Consider the following 21,083-nt stretch of genomic DNA (forward strand, 5'->3'; position numbering starts at 1 on the left):
ATTATAATTTGTAATAAAAAGGTGGGGTTTTTAGAATCCTAGCCTATTTATTTTAGCATTTATCTTATTATGTAGCGTATTATTATTATGGAAAGGAATAAATAAAAAGGTTAAATGGTTATGAAACCGTTGTGATTTTTCCTTTATTATTCTTGTTGAATTTCAAATGTATATGCAAATGTCCTTCTATTTACATTTAAAAAATAATGGGTTGTATCCTATGAAGGATTGCCTACGTATTCATTAAAAATGAAATCAAACCCTTGCGCGTAGTTCAAGTAAATGTAAAAGAATAATTATTCTAAGCAAGAGCTTGTAATGAACTAGAAATAAGCATGAGCTTTGCTTACTCCCAAAGCGCAATTTAATTTATTTGATGATATGAGGATGACGATTTGTCAAAATGCAAGAGCAAGGTGACATTAGCTTTATTTCAGCCGGCCGGGGCCGTTTATATTCCTTGCCACAGGAGCGACACGTGAGGTGATGCGAGGCGCATTTTTTGTTCCTATTCTAGGCATAGTAACGTTTTAGTTGATCGAGGTTTGTTGGGTTGGCAAATTCATTCCCATCTAGGTCTGTAATTCTAACCGCACCCCCCGGGAGTATGGATTTGACTAAAAATGGTCCGGCCCAGTTGGGTTTAAACTTTCCTCGTGGATCGACAGGTAAAAGAGCTCTAACTGATTTGAGCACCAAGTCTCCTTCTTTGATGTTCCTTGGTTAACCCTTTTGTTGAAGGCTCGTTTGATACGTGCCTGATATGTTTGCACATTATGCAATGCGCGCAATCTACGCTTATCCAGGAGGATGAGTTCTTCATATCTATCCCTGTGGACATGGCCCACCTGCAAGCCCACTTCGATCTGTGGACATACAGCGGTCTTTCGAAAGCCACGCTCGACGGCGTAAAAATGCTTTCGACCGGATCATTTTAGATCGGTCGGTTTCGTCTCGGTAAGGGTCTCGAAACGATTAGAGATGTTCGGAGTCACCACCAAGCATTTGTGGGATGCTTGGAACCCGTTCGAATTCCACTTTATACCTCGGTCAAATCGAAGCACAAAGCATCGTTTGACATAGGTACTAAAGATAAGGAAATCGTTCCTCTTTAGCATCCTATCTCTAGAATGACTCTCGTACGCCCTGGATAAGGTCGTCCACTATCCAAAGTTTCTGAGTAAGAGGTGAAGGTACGTATTGGGAATCCCTTTAATCAGACACCCAATCCCCCGCGATGTAGCGCTCTCTACCGATCGATCTTGGTTGGTTGAATGCAAAAGTTGATAAAACGGTTTAAATGCATGGATGCGCATCCAATAATTTAAACCTAACATGTGAGAGCTTTCTAAGTCGGTTGATTTAATCCAAGTATCAAGTATAAGATGTCGAGTTGGATTAATGGTTGATTTGCATGTAAGACGGAAATTAAACATCCATTTACCGTATTAGGTTTAGGGTGCATAACGTGATCCATTTGTCTTAGTAAGGCATTTTGCAAATATGATTTTGAATAATTAAATAGTAATCTGATCCGTCCTATATTCGGATTAACCGTAATCGGGATCGTCCTAGACTAATGCTGGAAAGGGAACATGCCCTGCACCAGACGACTACATGAGGCGCGAGCCAGCCGGCGATACAAGGGGCCTCCCCCTGGTTTTGAAAATGAGAAATGGAGGGCCTGTTTAGGTGCGGGTTAGCCCACGGTTTATGTACCGAGTTTTGACTTTTTAGAAAACGTTATGAAACGTATTGAAAATGGGTATTTGAACCCGGTTTGACTTGAAGGGGTCGTTTAGACCGCATTTGTTGATTTGAAGAGCTAGACTCGAATAATCATCATTATTTTGATGATATTCGGTGTCGGGTTCGATTTGACAAACTTGACATGAATAGTTTTGAAAATAATTATGGACTAATTGTTTTAAGTCCATTTGAATGTAATTAGTCGATACTCATCATCGTACCCGGGTTAAAATCCGGCATGGTATGTAGAACCAAGGATGACTTTGTGTTGGTGACTAATATATTTATTTTGGAAATATAAAGAAATGAAATAAAAGGTTTTAAAATACCTTTTAAATGTCATTAACCAAATATTATCACCGAAATACGGATTTAACCGTCATGGTATGCGGAACCAAGGGTGAAAAATGTTTTATGGTTAAAACAAATGCAATAGAATAAAAAGGGTTTGAAAATATTTGAAATGGTGAAAACCGATTACAAATATGAAAATGGATTAAAGGGAAATGACGAGAACAAACACGGTTGATCTCTGACCTGGACACCCCATTTAGGCGCGGACAAGCTGGCGACCTAAGGGGCTTCTGTCTCAGGCCAAAAATCAGTTTTGGCTCGTTTATCCCATATTTTGGACCATGTTATGCATGTTTTAGCATGTTATAGTCATGAAACAAATGAAAACATAATAAAAGAGGAATTTTACACCCTCATACTTACATGTTTGGTTATGGCGAGTGACCGACGTAAGTGTAACAACTCGTTTGATCGGAAAAAACTCGGTTTAAAACCGTTTTGGTAAGTAAAAAGAGTGTTTTAAGTTTAGTGACGGTGTAGTGGTCGAAGTGGTCGGTCAAGTGATTTAATGCACGATGACGGTACCAAACAATGTGTAAGGCTTGTATTTACGATCGGTAGGTCGTAAATACGCGTCGGATTGTGACTTAAGAAGTCGAGTCGAGAAGTTTAAGGGAGAAAAGAGGGGGCGGACACTCGCGTAAGTCTCAAATGGGGGGCATTTGAGGGGTATTTATAGGAGAATGAGTGGTTGTGTGAGTTTTGAGCGACGTGGCCGCCTAGGCTGCTCAAAGAGGCGCGAGCCACGTCGCGGTTCTTCGAGTTGTCTTGTCGCTTTCACAACAAACGCAATCATGATTTGTTCTATCCTAGGTTTTGTAGTCACATGTTTGGTACTTGACCAACATGAATCCGGGAAAACTTAAGGTAGAAGATTTGAAATGTTTTGTTTTTTTTGGTGGTTGACTCGGTTTGACTCGTTGTTGGAGTCGGGATTTGAATTTTTGAGTCGGTTTTTGGTCCGGTGTCGGTTTTGACTCTAGTTAGTGTCATTGCGACCCCGTCGTCGTGCATTAAACACTCCAGGTATTTTTGAAATGTTTTGAGATATTTTATTTTCAAAATCGTTTTAAGTTTTCCGACGTAAAGTTGTACACAAACTGTCGATCAAACGCCGCAATTCCAAAACATGTTGTAGTCCGATAATCATCGGGTGTTTGTTGGAGTCTCAGTAGATACTGGGTATCTACAGAGCCCCCACTTTGACTGAGGCTTGGACAGGGCGAAAGTCAAAGTAGAGCCCCTAGGTCAATCGAAGATTACAACCTGGAGACCCAAGCGACGTCGAGGCGGCTCGAAAGGATTCGGACCAAGGACCTGCCGTCGAGAAGGGCGACGCCAAGGCGACTCGAGGGTACGAGTCAAGGACCTGTCGTCGGGAACAGTTTAGAGTCTGTCGACTGTCCGTGCGGGTCGCTTAATGTCCATTAGACTACGTATAAAGGCTCGCCAGCCATAAGAAGGAGTCATACCTGAGGCATCTTCGGATATGTCCCTGCACGTTTGCGGACAAAGGCTCGCCAGCTGTGGTAAGGAAATGTACCCGAGGCATCTTCGGGATGTGTGCTTGATGTGTTTGCGGACAAAGGCTCGCCAGCTGTGATAAGGAAATGTACCCGAGGCATCTTCGGGATGTGTCCTTGAGTGTATGCGGACAAAAGCTCGCCAGCTGTGATAAGGAAATGTACCCGAGGCATCTTCGGGATGTGTCCTTGATGTGTTTGCGGACAAAGGCTCGCCAGCTGTGATATGGAAATGTACCCGAGACATCTTCGGGATGTGTCCTTGATGTGTTTGCGGACAAAGGCTCGCCAGCTATGATAAGGAAGTGTACCCGAGGCATCTTCGGGATGTGTCCTTGAGTGTATGCGGACAAAGGCTCGCCAGCCATGGTGCGTAGTAAGGCTCGCCAGCCATGGTCGATTAACAGACCGTGAGAATAACCGCGTCAAATTGGCTTGTTTTGAAAGTAGCGAACTCGTGATGCCGCTGTGGAAATAGTGAAATTCTCACTATCACTGTTTTTGAAATGAGCGGGTTCCGCGAGGAAGCCCCTTGCTGGTATTTGAAGGAATAGTGAATTTGGAATATTCACCATTCGTCGTTCTTCTTTGAATTTGAAGTGGCGGTTTCGATCGCCGTTTGTTTGAATTTTGAAGGAAATAGTAAATTTTAAATCTGCTATTACGTTTGAAGTGACGGTTTATGTGCCGCCGTTGACGTTCGATGGAAATAGTGAATTTGGGATCTTCACTATTAATTGAAGTGACGGTTTATGTGTCGCCGTTGACATTTGAAGAAAAATAGTGAATTTGGAATTTTCACTATTATTTGAAGTGACGGTTTATGTGCCGCCGTTGACATTTGATGGAAATAGTGAATTTGGGATCTTCACTATTAATTGAAGTGACGGTTTATGTGCCGCCGTTGACATTTGAAGAAAAATAGTGAATTTGGAATTTTCACTATTATTTGAAATTGAAGAAAATAGTGAATTTTGATTTCACCATTATTTTTGAAATTGGCGGTTTTGATCGCCATTTGCTTGAAATTTTCGAAAATAGCGAATTTAAATTTTCACTACTTGTTTTTGTCTTTGAGAAAATGACGACCTTTAATATCGTCGATGAAAATTCGAAGTTTAATATGGGAAACTGGGCCAAAGCCCAAATTTCGGTGAAAGAGCAAGGGGACGCCTGATTGAGGCGCGAGCCCTCTTGCGAATTAAAGGGGCTTCCCTTTTTTTTCTGTAAAAGACGTGAGTTCAGGCTGCATACCATCCATCATTTCGTCTTCTTCACATTTCGACAAAAATAAGCTAAGATCGCCATTGTTGGACCTTCTAGCTCGCTCCCATTCGTGCCATTGACCTCAATGTCATCTCAAGGTATGTATTTCCTCTTGAATCCATTTAAATTTGTTGATCTTTTAGCTTAATTGAATTAGGGCGGAATTTTACCCTAGAAAATCGAATTGGGCGTTTTTGATTGAGCCTATTTCGAGTGAAATTGATGCTTGCATTAGGTTAGAAACCTGTTTAGGAGTATAGAGGTGCTTTTAGTTTGCATTTTGGTCCCCGTTCCCGCTCCCTATGCTCGAAAAACGTGAGTGAGGTGAGAAACCGTCTCATTTCGCAATGCCAGTTTATTTGCTTGGATAGTGGGTCTCACTAGGTTGCATTGCAGTTGGGAGAACCCGTGTTTGCCATTTATGGACCTTTGTTGGGTATTGTGGGCAAAATTGGATTTTTGCCTTTTGTGACGGTCTTATGTCTGACAAAATAAGCGTCTGTTTGAGCTTGAATTGAGTCAGTTTGCCTTGAAATGGACCTCATTGGTAGTTTAGGTCGCTTTGAGGCGTGATAAAATCACGCTTGCCTTTTGGCGGTCGTTTTTGAACATTTGACCGACTTGGGCTCAAATTAGCGTATGAATTGCCTTTTTGAGCCGTAGAAAAATACCCCATCGTGCCGGGAATACATCTTGGTTTCTTGGCGGACCCTGTAGGGGTCTCGGAATGCCGTTTTTTTGTGGTTTTGACTCGTCTTTTTTTTTCGAAAAGATGGACGAGTCGTTTTGTGTTTGTTTGTTTTTTTTTTGTGGATGGTTTTGTTTGGTTTGGATTTTGGGTGGGATTGCCCTTGTTTTGCCTTGCAGGTTGTTGTTGTTTTTTGGATTTGTCCATTTTATGCCGTCGTAATGCCGAAATTTCGGCTGACGTTCTTTGTTTGTAGGAGAGTGTTCGGGACAGACTGGGTCCCTTGCTGCGACTCTGGAGAAGTTGTTCGGGACGGGGCCGGTTAGTACTCTGGCTAGCACACCCGCCGTGGTTGTAGAGGACGTTACTGAGGAGGAGAGACCTCTTGAGCAGGCTGTCGGGGCCGCGGGGGCCGTTGAGGAGCGTGAGGTGCCCGTCGTTGGGGCCACTGTCACTGGGAGAGCTCAGACTGGGTCTGAGGCTGGTACCTCCGGGAGGAGGGTTTCTACGAGGGAGCGTCGTCCTCGTGCGACTAGACGGACGTTACAGAACGTCACCAGGGTCGTTGAGATGGGTCCTATCCACCATGTTGAGTCTCGTGGCCATAAGAGACGGAGGGCGGAGACAGTCGAGGACGATGCCGACGTCACGAGTTGGAGAGCCAGACGAGCTACAGCCCCGCGGGGGTTGCACTTGCGGGCGGCGCCTGCTTGGGCCGAGGGTTTTGACGGCAGCCAGTTGTTGCTTCGACTGGACAGACACATCTCCTACCGTGCTCACGAGGGCTTGGTGAGTCGTGTCCCTCGATTGATCCTTTGTCATTTTTGAAGTGTTGGGCCTGAATAGGCATTCTGACGTTGTTTGCTTTTGATTTCAGGAGATTGGCACCATGAGGACTTTCCCGGGCCTCTCTACCTGTCTGGGTCTTTACGACGTTCTTCGAGCCCGGACGAGGGCGTTGATATAGAGGTCGGCTTTTGGGCCGTTAGTGGCAGCCTGGCGGGACATTCACAAGTCTTCGATTAGGGCGAACCTGTGTCTGATCCGCACCATGTTGGATCGGTACTTGGATACGACGTCCGTTCCATATGGAGTTTGGGGAGGTCGGCGTGACTTTAGAGGACTTCGCCATGGTATCCGGCCTTCCCTGCGGCGAGTTGCCCATTGAGTTTACCGAGACGCCGGAGAGAGTGTCCTCTCCTGCGGTTACTGCTCTGATCGGTACTGCTTTGCCGGAGCCTTCCGACGTCACTCCGTACTTGATCGCGAGTTCGTACGTGAAGGACCACTTCACTGGGAGGGTGGCAGGTGTTGCTCCAGCGCCGTTGGAGAGTCCGAAGGCAGAGGTTGAGGCCGATATGAAGGAGGCGCGGCTGTGGTTGTGATACTTCTTGGGTGCCACGTACTTTGGTGACAAGGGTGAGCGCTTGTCGACCAAAGTGCTTCCTCTCCTTACTGACCTTGACACTTTGGGTCAGTTCGACTGGGTTACGCCGGCTCTGGCGAGTTTCACCCTGTACTTGCACGCGGCGGTGCGTCCGGAGTCAGTGAGAGAGGGTAGTGCCCCTGCTTTGGTTGGTCCCGGCCTCATTTTTGAGGTACGAGTATTTTATGTAGTTTTTTTTTAGTTTGATTTTGATTTTGATTTTGGCAATTTTTGAGAAATTGGCTGATTTGTGTTTGCTGTGTTTGATTACAGGCTTGGTTGTATGCTTACTTCACTCCTCTGCGTCCGGGGACCACAGACGATGTTCCCTTGACCTACCCTGCTGTGAGGGGTTGGACGGTGGCTCGGAAGAAGTCGATTAAGTCGACTTACGAGGACTACAGGCGTCGCGTGAACAAGCTTCGGATTACTGATGTAAGTTCTTGATCTCTTCCCCCTCTCCTTTATAGAAATAGATAGAGATAGGATGACTAGGTAGCTTATGAAGCCCTCAGTTAGCTGAGTAGCCTTATTTTGAACGCAGTTTGTCGGGCGGCCTTGGGAGCACTACACGGGCGTACCGGCTGCCATCAGGGAGCGTTTGCGGCCTCGTAGCTCCCTGCGTCTGTACTTGGAGACGACGATTGAGCCAGTTTGGTACCTGGGCGAGCGTTTAGTTCGTCAGTGCTTCACCGAGACTTTAGTCGTGCCGGTTGACCCGCCTAGGGTGTTGTTCCAGGAGTCGACCCCCGATGAGGTTGAGGAGCACCTTCACGGCCAGGGAGGAGAGGAGCTGCTGTTACGGGATGCCGACTACGACACCTTCCGGTTGTCGAGGCTTGCATGGTACCCGATCGAGGTATGTTTTCCTCTGTTCTTTTGCTTTAATTACCTCTCTTGATAGGAGGGCTTGTCATCCTCGATGTGGATCCAAATGGTAGGGAGTCGACCAGCTGATGAGGATTTAGCCCCCAACTTTCCCGACGGAGACCACTTTTCAGGGGCCGGGTGGTGAGGAGCTTCAGTTGCGCTTACCGGAGCCTGCGATAGCCGAGGTGACCGATGTTGGCATGGAGTGGAGGTTGATCGTTCTGAGGGTGAGTTCCTGCCTTGAACATTTTTCCTCATTCGTGTTTTGCCTTACATTGTATTGAGGGACATTTTTGATTTGTAGGTGACGATCGTTAGTCACCAGGACTTGTGGCGGATGGCTAACCGCTGGAGGGCGCTGGCTGGTGACCTGGCTGCGAGGGAGGCTCGGCTTTCTCAGGTACTTTTTGTGTGCTGTTTTTGTGTATTTTATGTTGTATTCCACGTTTTTAGATCTTGAGGATCTGTTATTGTGTTTTGTAGGGTACTGCGGATCTGGCGGAGCTTGCTCGGGTCCGTGTTGAGTTGGAGGCAGCCAGGTCGACGATCGAGGACCAGGAGCTAGGGATCATCCGTCGGGAACAGGATTTGAGGCGTCGTGAGGACGAGCTGCGGAGCCGAGACGCGGAGATTGCCTCTCTCAGGGCTCAGTTGGCTGCGGCGGAGGAGCTTCGCGTTGTTATGGAGCAGGAGACGCTGGAGAGTTCTCCGGAGAGGGAGTCTGAGCAGGTGGTGGTGTCTGCGTTGGCGGCGACTCCTAGTGAGACCAGGACTGGTCCGACGGGAGACGTTGAGTAGTTGTTGTGGCTTGTCCGTGTTTTGGACTCTTGTCTGTACATATTTATATTTCGCGTGAGGCGGTTTGTATATATGTGTTTTTGGATTTGTGGTTTATTTTGTGATTTTTGGCTCTTTTTTTGTGTTGTGTTTCGGAGGAGCGCTGTCGGCTGTCAATTCTCCTTTTTGCTTCGCATTAGTTCCTGCATCGTTAGTGTAGAAAACAGGCAACAGGTAGCACGTATGCATAAACGCAAACACGTAAAATATTTGAACAAAATTTAACCAAGATGACTCGAAGTTAAAAATTGAAATTTGAAATGAATTTTGAAAATTCCGCGACAAATCGTCACGCTCGGAATTCAAAAGGGAAATGATTTGAAAATTTGAGCAATTAATTCGTGTCGTGAATTAAATTGCATCGAAATTATTGAAATTGATTTGCGACTCGAAAAATTCAAACTCAAACCGTCAGGATGAATTTTAGAAATAGATTTTTACGAGTATATTTGATTTTTGATTTTTGAGGTCAAGACTCGAATTTGTGAATGCTTGAAATTCGAGGAAAATTGACGTCGTGTTATCAATTTTCGATTTTGATTTTTGATGAAAAATTGCGAAAAAGCGAAAAATTTTCGGAATTTCGACTGACATGGAAACGATCCGTCGTGGATGAGGGCGACTAGCCCTTCCCCCCTTAAAAAAAGAAAGAAAAAATCCGTATGTTTAAAGCTGCGTCATGGAAACCGTGTCAGATTTCTTAAAACGCCAAAACAAGGAAATGTGAGTGTGAGGAAACACAAAAATGTCCTGGATCATCCCGAAGAGGCGCGAGCGTCTTGGCGGGAGGTTTGAGGTGTCAGGAGAAAACACAAGTTGAAAGAGACAAGTCAACAGCGGGAATCTTGGGGAAGCCTCAAAGAGGCGTGAGCCTCCTGGCGATGTAAGCCAGCTTTCCTCCTTTTCTGAAAAACGCGCTGATCATTTTGTATAAATAGGGACGTTTGCGCTTCATTGTTTCATCATCCGAAACACAAAATCATCTCTACAAAACCTCTTCTTCTTCCACAAAAATATTTCATGGATGCTTTTGAGTACGCGTTGCGACAATAGTGCCGGGATTTATCGCCTCCCGAAAAGTATCAACTCGTTTGCATGGCGGTTGGTCAATTGTTGGTGCTTCGTCAAGTCAAGGTGCAGCCTTCATTTCTTGAAGCATGTTCTCGGTTTTGGGATTCGAAACATCATGTTTTCGTTTTCTTGAAAGGTGAAATTTGCCCTCTTGCCGAAGAAGTTGGAGCCATTGGTAGGTGGCCGGGTTGTGTTCCGGTGCTTCCTCCGACTCGGTTGTGCTACAAGGAGAAATTCCGTTCCATGTTGGGCTTGTCAACAAGTCAAATCAACTTTCTTCTTGCTCCACATGGTGTGGATATGTTGGCTCTTATCAACATCTTTTCAAACCGATTAGATGCTAATGTCTCGGAGGTGGCTAGGAGAAGGGCTCTTGCCTTTTGTCTTGTCCATGTGTACCTCTTTGTTGATGTCTTGAAGAAGGAGGGGCCAAAATGCTATGGTAGCATGACCCTTATTCATGTGATTGAGCAAATGGAGCATGGTAGAGATCCATCATGGTTGGTGCTTGGAGAGATCATCCAAGCTTTGGACAAGGAAGACTCTTGTGGAGAAGCTCCTTCTTTTGGGTCCCCAAGGATCCTTCAAGTGTGGCTATTGGAGAGGCTAAGGTATGTAGAGCCTCCAGTTAATCCTTCTTCTTATTCCTTCCGTCACCTTACCATGAGGAAGAAGTTATACCTGTATATTTTTGCTTCTACCGAGGCTTATTGGGCCGCAAGATTGGCGGAGGAGGGCGGTCCTCACATCCGTTGGGTAGTGCCGTGGTGGCATTTGAGGTCCTTCACGGGGTTGCCCGCTTCGGGTGCTAGTCCTCGTTCTTTGATGGTGGTGGGTTTGAAAGTTGTTTCCTTCATTTATCCCGAGAGGCTCATGAGGCAAATGGGGCGTCAACAAAAGGTGCCCGCTCAAGATACTCTTGTTCAAGAGAATGTCTTCCGGAACTCCGAGCTTGTGGAGGTCTTCGAAAGGTGGTGGGCCACTCGGCCGCTTTGGGAGGTACCAAACCCCGTTGCCACGACATGGGTGACTCCCGCTTATGTCAAGTGGTCACGAGCTCCGTCCTTGGAAGAGAGTGACACGTCTGTCGCATACCTATCAAAAATAACCAACTGGCTCCAACTAATTTAGCTAGGGAAGTCGGGTCGAATCCACAGAGAGGTAGGAAATTGTCTACTAAAACTAGGTTCGTCAAGGTAACCAATTTGGGGGTTTATAAATTGTGATTTCTAAATTAAGAGGATGAGGAAAAGAGAAATAAACGGAAGGAGTTTAACAGATAAAGGAGAATAGCTAAGACAAACGGTTCACCATAATCATCTGGTCGAGTAATCTAGGTCCCGGATCAATGCAGTACGGTCTAAGGGGTAGCGAACGTCATCTTTCGGTCCTTAATTCACCCTAAAGTGTAAACAGTTTAACTTTCGCCCTCGCTGCAATACTCTATTGTTCGCTACTAGTCTGCCTCTTCCAACCTTTCGGTCCAGGTCAAGGTCCACTAAGAATAAGGGTCTAATTGCGTCGACTCAATTAGGCAATTACAATTATTTGTAGCATTTTAACAACAAAGACGGTACCAGTATTAACCTAGTAAATCGACTACTCTCCCTTCATATTATGGATCCCCTATAGTCTTAGCATAGGGAAATTAGCTACTCATAATCGTCGGATTAACAATTACAATAACCAAATAATTAAAACTAAGCATGATGGAAAAACTATTAAGAAACCGATTGAACAATTATAAGACAAAGGGAAGAAGGATTTAAAAGCAGTAAATAAGATTAAGAAATAAACTAGATTGATAATACCGAATCCGAGTATCAAAGTGTAGAGAGTAGAATCCAAGGAATAGTCACAAAAGTCGCGTCGAAAAAATGAACGAAGTGAAGAGAGCTTTTTCACGTAATTACTCCTCTCCAGTCTTATACTAAAATTCACTCTCAAACCTAATCTATGGACTGATTACAAAAGCCCATAAATAATTAGGCGGAAATTAACTAAAACACACGACACCACTCGATCGAGCAAGAATAATCTACTCGATCGAGCAATATCATCACCGAACCACTCGATCGAGCAGATGTGACCCACTCGATCGAGCACCACTAGCATAAACTCCTCGATCGACCCCTCAACCAGCTCGATCGATCAATCTTGAGTGTAATAAGCATTCGATCGAGCAGTTAACCACTCGATCGAGCTACATAGGCACGTTAGACCTTGAGTTGCTTCCCCTACTCGGCTCATGCGTCTTCCAAGTGTTAGATTTCCAAGCTCCAGCTCCTTATTTCCATGAATGCATGCAATTGGGACAGTTAAGGCTCGATTTATCTTCTCTTCAGTCAATTCCTGCAAATTACAATAAACGGACCAAAGTAGAATATTCGGGGGTATTTGTAGCCAGATGCTACATAAAAAGCACAGAAATGCGTGTAAAAATGAGGTGAAAACCTTATATAAAAGACACGCATCAAATCTCCCCAAACCAAACCTTTGCTTGTCCCCAAGCAAATATGAATGCAACTAAAGGATGAACAATGGAACGGGACCAACGCATCAGCTACAAAGCACCCACTAGAACCAATTTAATGCGACAACATGACAAAATGGCAGTGAAAAGTGCAAACGAGTTAAATTAATGTTTCAAACTTACTGAACCGTCGACCTTGCAAGACTCAAAAGATATCGGACTCTCACGGGTCGCTCATCACTCAAAATCAGGCACAAGGTGAGTATATATGTGAAAGATAGGAAGAAGTAAGACACTCACCTAACTCGACCTATAAGGACATGCATGCAGTTAACATGAATAAAGTCTCTACAACCGTACATACGCATTCCAACCATACTAATGACCAAGTCACGTGCCGAGGACTTACATTTGGGTAAGTGAGGTAGTGGGTAAGAGGGGGCTAAAATGAATTTGGATATGTGGGGTTAGTAGCCAGGCTAGCAACATCAGATCCAAATAGTAACTGCATCCCAACTTCGCACTCATGACAGCGAGATAAAACGGTGCAAAATTATGCACTGAACTCACAAAACACCAAAAACCATCAACTCCCCATAAGATATGAATAGGACATGGGAGTGAAAGTCATTAACCAGTTTCTTTTTCAAAAATAATCTTTCTGTTTTCTTTTCTTTTTCTTTTTTTTTTCTTTTTTTTTCCTTTTCCCTTTTTTTTTTTTTTTTTTTTTTTTTTTTTTCGCATTTCTCGTTCTCTTTTTTTTTTCTTTCTTTTTGTTTTCTTTTCAACAATTCGACAATTTCCTTCTTTCTTTCTTTCCCTTCAACTCTTCCACCATCTTTCGAAATCGATGAAATAACCATATCGCAAAGTATACATTCCAAGAACTACTCATTACTAGCTCAGCTAGGGTAGGAAGTATTATAGAAAGTAGTTGATAGGACAAAAGGGCAATTTGGCTATGTGAGGCTCATGGGTAGAATGAAATAAAGGGGACTGCCTCTCCTAACACGTGTCACCATCCACAAACCGAATGCATACAGGTATTAAGAAGACTAGACTCATGCTTATGCAAATTGATGTTACATGTCTTAGAGAGAGTACTACTCACATCCTAAATGAAACCGGTCATGAGTGTCACCAGTTTATAAAGCTCTAGCCTCAGAATGTAATGTAGCTTGCCGACATAGTGAATCCAGTCTATTCGTTCAGGTAAGGAAGGAACAAAAACTCGTAGATTATGCACATAATCACGCCAACTAGGTGTCAAGAATATGCAGGGCTCAAATAAGGATTCAATGTAGCGTCAATGTTCAAACGTTCCGACTCAAATTAAACATGAAATTTTGAAAATTTTTTGGATTTTATGAAACAAACAACGATGCATGCGAAAATAATAAATATGGAAGCAGAAATGCAATGAAACATGCAGACATAGATATGGATGCATACCTCCCCAAACCAAACCGTACAATGTCCTCATTGTACTAAAAATAGGGAAAGAAATGCAAACTGAAAGGAAAAGGAGAGGCGGAGTCGGGAAACTTACAAAACGTCTTAAGGAGGGACCTCCCCAAACCGACCATGAACATGGGAGGTCAAAGAAAGTCAAGCAGTGGCTCCATAGACGTAAAAAAGCAGCTGGAGATCATAACTACTCGATCGAGCGCCGGAATGCTCGATCGAGTGAACCGTGTATTGGGAGAGCTCGATCGAGTGAAGAATCACTCGATCGAGTAAGAACGGGTTTGGATCTGGTCGATCGAGGAACATATCACTCGATCGAGTAACAGCTGCATCAGAAAGCGCTCGATCGAACACACAATCATTCGATCGAGTAACAGCTGCATCAGAAAGTGCTCGATCGAACACACAATCATTCGATCGAGTACTTTACCCTGCAAAAGCCGCATAAGAGCAAGGAAAGTACAAAAGAGGTTCATAAAACAGCGTCTAAAGTTCAACGTAAAGCTAAAGAAAAACAAATAGTTCAACAAGAGTACAAATAAAACATCCGGCTGCCTCCGGAGAGCGCTGGTTTAAGAGGTCCCGCACGACCTTTTCGGCATCGATTAATCGGCGCGTCGAGCTCGTCGAAGCGCAAGACTTCAACGCGGTTGTCCGCTTCACTCGCCTCGTGGTAATGCTTCACATATTGGCCGTTCACCTTGAATCTATGACCCTCGGAATCTTCAAGTTCTACGGATCCAAATTTGGTAACATCTGTCACCGTATATGGACCACTCCATCTGGACTTCAGCTTGCCAGGAAATAGTCTCAGCCGGGCATTAAACAACAGCACCTTCTGCCCGACATGAAACTCCCGAGGTAGGATTCTCTTGTCATGCCATCTCTTCTTCTTTTCCTTGTAAATGCGCGAGCTGTCATAGGCATTAAGCCTAAACTCCTCTAATTCATCTAGCTGCAAAAGACGATTCTGACCACACAATTTAGGATCATAATTAAGCTCACGAATTGCCCACCAGGCCTTACATTCCAGCTCAACAGGTAAGTGACACGATTTCCCATAAACTAACCTATAAGGTGATGCATCAATTGGTGTCTTAAAGGCAGTTCTATAAGCCCATAATGTGTCATCTAGCTTAAGACTCCAGTCTTTCCGTGATTTAGAAACTACCTTAGACAAGATCTCTTTCAGCTCACGATTAGAGACCTCTACCTGACCACTAGTTTGGGGATGATACCCCAAACCACGCCGGTGTTGGACACCAACTCTAGACAGTATGGAAGTGAGTTTCTTTTCCTTAAAATGCATCCCCCCATCACTAATGACGACCCTAGGGACACCAAAACGGGGGAATATGATCTTTTTAAACATCTTTATCACGGTCTTACCATCGCAATGAGGTGAAGCAATTGCCTCAACCCATTTTGACACATAGTCTACAGCTACTAAGATGTACTGTTACCTTTTATCGGACGGGAACGGTCCTTGGAAATCAATGCCCCAGACATCGAAAACCTCAACCTCTAGGATGCCGTTTTGTGGCATCTCATGTCTCTTCGAAATGTTCCCTGATCGTTGGCAAGCATCACAAGCTGAAACAAAAGACTTAGCGTCAGCAAACAAAGAAGGCCAAGTAAAAACAAACTGAAGTACCTTAGCCACGGTGCGCGATGGACCGTGGTGACCACCATATGAAGAGGAGTGACAGCCTTCCAGGACTATTTTGGTCTCCCATTGCGGAATACACCGTCTGTAGAGACCGTCTGCACATTCCTTAAACAAGTAAGGGTCATCCCAGAAGTACTGCTTAGCGTTATATAGAAACCGCTTCTTTTGCTGATGACAAAGGTCAGGCGGCAGCTCGCCACTGACAACGAAGTTAGCTATATCTGCATACCAAGGTTCTTGGTTAACAATAGACGACACAACAGCAAATAAAGTATCGTCAGGAAAAGAATCATCAATGGGTAGAGGATCTTCCCCTTCTTGTCGCATCAACCGCGACAAGTGATCAGCTACAACGTTCTCAGCTCCTTTCTTATCCTTAATCTGCAAGTCAAACTCCTGAAGAAGGAGTATCCATCTCAGTAGCCGTGGTTTAGCCTCCTTCTTAGCAAGGAGATGCCTCAAAGCTGCATGGTCAGTAAAAACAGTGACTTCTGACCTAACTAAGTAAGTACGAAACTTCTCCGAGGCATAAACTACAGCTAACAGCTCCTTCTCAGTGGTAGTGTACTTCACTTGAGCCTCATCCAGAGTTCGGCTCGCATAGTAAATAGCATTCAAGGCTTTGTCTTTCCTCTGGCCAAGCACCGCTCCTAGTGCATAGTCACTCGCGTCACACATGATCTCAAACGGCAAGTCCCAATTGGGAGGCTGTATGATCGGTGCGGAGACTAAGGCCTGCTTTAACCTGTTAAAAGCAGAAAGACAAGCGTCAGTAAACACAAAAGGGGCATCCTTAAGTAGCAATTGTGTGAGTGGTTTAGCAATTTTGGAGAAATCCTTGATAAACCGGCGGTAAAAACCGGCGTGACCAAGGAAGCTCCTCACCCCCTTAACATTAACAGGAGGTGGTAATTGCTGAATCACTTCCACCTTTGCTTTGTCAACTTCTATTCCCCTATCAGAAACCAAGTGCCCTAAGACAACTCCCTCGTTGACCATAAAGTGGCACTTCTCCCGATTCAAAGACAAGATTAACCTCAATACGCCGCAACACTTTTTCAAGGTTAGATAGACATCGGAAAAATCACTTCCATATACACTAAAGTCATCCATAAAAACTTCCATGATAGACTCAATATACTCTGAAAATATCCCCATCATACACCTTTGGAAGGTGGCGGGGGCATTGCACAAACCAAAAGGCGTGCGATACGCAAAACGCCCTTAGGACGGGTAAATGTAGTCTTGGCTTGATCGTCGGGTGGATAGGGATCCGAAAGAACCCCGAATACCCGTCTAAATAGCGAGAAAAATTTATGAGAAGCTAACCTTTCTACCATTTGATCAATAAAAGGAAGGGGAAAGTGATCTTTCTTAGTGGCGGCATTTAGTCATGTCTGTAGTCTATGCACATCCGCCAACCAGATTACTACTCGAGTAGGTATTAATTCATTCTTCTCATTCTTAACTACAGTTGTCCCTCCTTTCTTCGGGACCACCTATCCGGACTCACCCATTTAGAATTACCGACAGAATAAATAATACCGCATCCAAAGCAGCCTTCATTACCTCAGCCATCACAACATCCCGCATCTTCCGGTTCAGCTTGGCCGACCTTGTCGCAAGGTTTGTGATCCTCCTCCAGCTCTATCCTGTGCATACAAATGTCGGGACTAATCCCCGTGATATCATCCAGTGAATAGCCCATTGCCTTCCTGTTTTTCTTAAGTACAACTAACAAGGAGGTTTGCTCATCACTAAGCTTGGCACCGACAATGACCGGATATTGCTCGTATCGTCTAAGAAAGCATATTTAAGATGAGAAGGGAGAGGCTTACGTTCCGGTACCTTTACCTCAATGGAGCAAAGAGTGCTGATCATTTGTTCCACCTGCTCTCCGTCATGCTCATCCAAATCATCAACAAGTAAATCCAACGCAGCGTCATCGTCCTCTGGGCTATCTACACATCCATCAAAAAGCATGAGAGCTTCCAGTGGGTCCTTCATAAAAGAACTCGACCAGAAGTCATAAATAGACTCATCAATGATATCGACCGAATAGCAAGTGTCCTCTATCATTGGGTGGGCTAAAGCATCTTCGGGCAAACTAAATGTGATAGCGTCATCCCCTCGCAAGAGTCGACGCCCTTGTCTGACATCAATAACGGCCCCAGCTGTACAAAGGAATGGTCTTCCTAAGATAATTTGGGTCCGGGTGTCCTCAGCTATATCCAAAACAATGAAATCTACTGGGATGTAAAGCTTGCCTATTTTCACAGGCACATCCTCTAAGACACCTAAGGGTCTCCTAACAGATCTATCAGCCATCTGTAGGGTAATGTTAGTCACTTTGAAGTGACTCATCTTCAGTTTCTTGCAGACAGGAAGGGGCATGACACTAACACTGGCACCTAAATCGCAAAGGGCCTTATCAATAACCGTATTACCTATGACACAAGTAATAGAAAAGCTGCCCGGGTCTTTCATTTTTGGAGGGGCCTTATTTAACAGCAAGTTACTAGACTCTTCCATGAATGAAATCGTCTCAAATTCACTCAAATTTCTCTTACGCGTCACGATATCCTTCATAAACTTAGCGTAAGTGGGTACCTGAGTAACAAGTTCGGAAAAAGGGACAGTTACCTGGAGGTTCTTCACGATGTCCACGAACTTACCGTCATCGTTGCTCGATCTTTGCGTCCTTCAGACGACTTGGGAAGGGTACTCTGGTAGCGATGAGCGGTCCCGCAACCTTTTCTTTACCCTTATCAATGCGTGACGTCTCCACAGCAGGGGAAGATGACATGGTGGCGGTGTTAGATAGTAAATTAGAATTTCCGCCACTTGAAGTACTCGATCGAGTACTTTTATCAGTCGATCGACCTTGTTCTTCACTCGATCGAGTGATTTCTTCAGCATAGTTGCTCGATCGAGTAATAGTGTCACTCGATCGACCGTCTTGAATTCTCGCACCTCTCGATCGAGCACCGTTGTCACTCGATCTAGTGACTGGATGATTAGAACCGCTCGATCGAGTAGATGAGTTGCTCGATCGAGTGGTTATCGCACACGCAGACAAGTATTTCGCAAAAACTCGTCTAGATCATCATCCGAGTCATCATCATTTTGTCAAAACCTCGTCTTCTTCATGAATAAGGTCATTTTGAAAATTCATCGACCGGGCCGGATCGCAATTTGGAAGAAGTTTGGCTTGGTCGTCGCGAATGTTAATCGCGCGACTTGTTCTTTCAATTCCGATATAACCGTTTCGATTCGATTTGTGACATCTTTGACATACTCATCATAATGGATTTCAACTCGGCAATTTCTTCTCTTGCAGAGGGAGAGACCGGTTGTGAAATCTTGGCGTAGAAGGGGTAGAAACGCTCTTTATCTCTTCATATAGCTGAGAAAAAGGAACCCCTTGCTTGTACTTCTTGTAAGCAAGGGCGCGCTCTATACTTGCTACACATTCATAAAGGTCATGTCCTTCCTCGCCACATCTACCACACGGCTCCGTATGCTCAGAATCGTAGGCATCTTGCAAATAAACTTCCGAGGCAAAAGTTAACCTGCAACTGATCAAACTTTGCAAAAAAATGAGATCGGTCTCAAGGAATAAATTCCCTGAGACGAGAGACAAACTTAATTAAAGCAACAAATATGCGCCACCTCCCCGGCAACGGCGCCAAAATTTGACACGTCTGTCGCGTACCTGTCAAAAATAACCAACTGGCTCCAACTAATATAGCTAGGGAAGTCGGGTCGAATCCACAGAGAGGTAGGAAATTGTCTACTAAAACTAGGTTCGTCAAGGTAACCAATTTGGGGGTTTATAAATTGTGATTTCTAAACTAAGAGGATGAGGAAAAGAGAAATAAACGGAAGGAGTTTAACAGATAAAGGAGAATAGCTAAGACAAACGGTTCACCATAATCATCTGGTCGAGTAATCTAGGTCCCGGATCAATGCAGTACGGTCTAAGGGGTAGCGAACGTCACCTTTCGGTCCTTAATTCACCCTAAAGTATAAACAGTTTAACTTTCGCCCTCGCTGCAATACTCTATTGTTCGCTACTAGTCTGCCTCTTCCAACCTTTCGGTCCAGGTCAAGGTCCACTAAGAATAAGGGTCTAATTGCGTCGACTCAATTAGGCAATTACAATTATTTGTAGCATTTTAACAACAAAGACGGTACCAGTATTAACCTAGTAAATCGACTACTCTCCCTTCATATTATGGATCCCCTATAGTCTTAGCATAGGGAAATTAGCTACTCATAATCGTCGGATTAACAATTACAATAACCAAATAATTAAAACTAAGCATGATGGAAAAACTATTAAGAAACCGATTGAACAATTATAAGACAAAGAGAAGAAGGATTTAAAAGCAGTAAATAAGATTAAGAAATAAACTAGATTGATAATACCGAATCCGAGTATCAAAGTGTAGAGAGTAGAATCTAAGGAATAGTCACAAAAGTCGCGTCGAAAAAATGAACGAAGTGAAGAGAGCTTTTTCACGTAATTACTCCTCTCCAGTCTTATACTAAAATTCACTCTCAAACCTAATCTATGGACTGATTACAAAAGCCCATAAATAATTAGGCGGAAATTAACTAAAACACACGACACCACTCGATCGAGCAATATCATCACCGAACCACTCGATCGAGCAGATGTGACCCACTCGATCGAGCACCACTAGCATAAACTCCTCGATCGACCCCTCAACCAGCTCGATCGATCAATCTTGAGTGTAATAAGCATTCGATCGAGCAGTTAACCACTCGATCGAGCTACATAGGCACGTTAGACCTTGAGTTGCTTCCCCTACTCGGCTCATGCGTCTTCCAAGTGTTAGATTTCCAAGCTCCAGCTCCTTATTTCCATGAATGCATGCAATTGGGACAGTTAAGGCTCGATTTAGCTTCTCTTCAGTCAATTCCTGCAAATTACAATAAACGGACCAAAGTAGAATATTCGGGGGTATTTGTAGCCAGATGCTACATAAAAAGCACAGAAATGCGTGTAAAAATGAGGTGAAAACCTTATATAAAAGACACGCATCAGAGAGATCCAAGTTCCGTAAGGACGAGGTTGTCGACTTGAAGTATCGAGAGGTTGGCAAGGCCAACCGTGCCTTCTTTGAGGAGTATGTTGATGGAGCTAGTCCCGATGTGATGAGGCCACCGAAGAGGAGAAGCTCGGGTCCCAAGAGTATGGTGAGCCGTGCATTGGCTCGTTTTGGGTCGAACATGGGGTCTTGTGCTAGACTGGGGGCCGCAGCCGTCTTAGATCCGTTGAGGATCCGTTCCGAGGAGGAAATCCATGCTAGGCGGGCAAACAAGAAGAACAAGGGGAGGATGTACCCCGAGGGAAAAGGCAAGGGTAGAATGGAAGAGTGAAGACCTCCATTACCCACTTTATTACTATGTTGTATTAGTGTTGTGAGTTTTTATTATGTTGTACTAGCTAGTTATTGTGTGTTTTGTGGTAGTTTTATTATGTGAGGTGTTTTAGTCGACACCTTAGCTTTGACAAGTTGTAGACTCGTCGAGCTTTATTTGTTGTTGAAATTGTAATCCCTCCCATTATTACTTAAATAAGAGGATTGCTCGTGTCAAAAATTGTGAACGCTTGTTTTTTCCATCCATTTTGTAAAGGCAATTCGATTTGAATCGTCCTA

Source organism: Silene latifolia, chromosome 3, assembly GCF_048544455.1.
Source record: "Silene latifolia isolate original U9 population chromosome 3, ASM4854445v1, whole genome shotgun sequence".
Lineage (NCBI taxonomy): Eukaryota > Viridiplantae > Streptophyta > Magnoliopsida > Caryophyllales > Caryophyllaceae > Silene > Silene latifolia.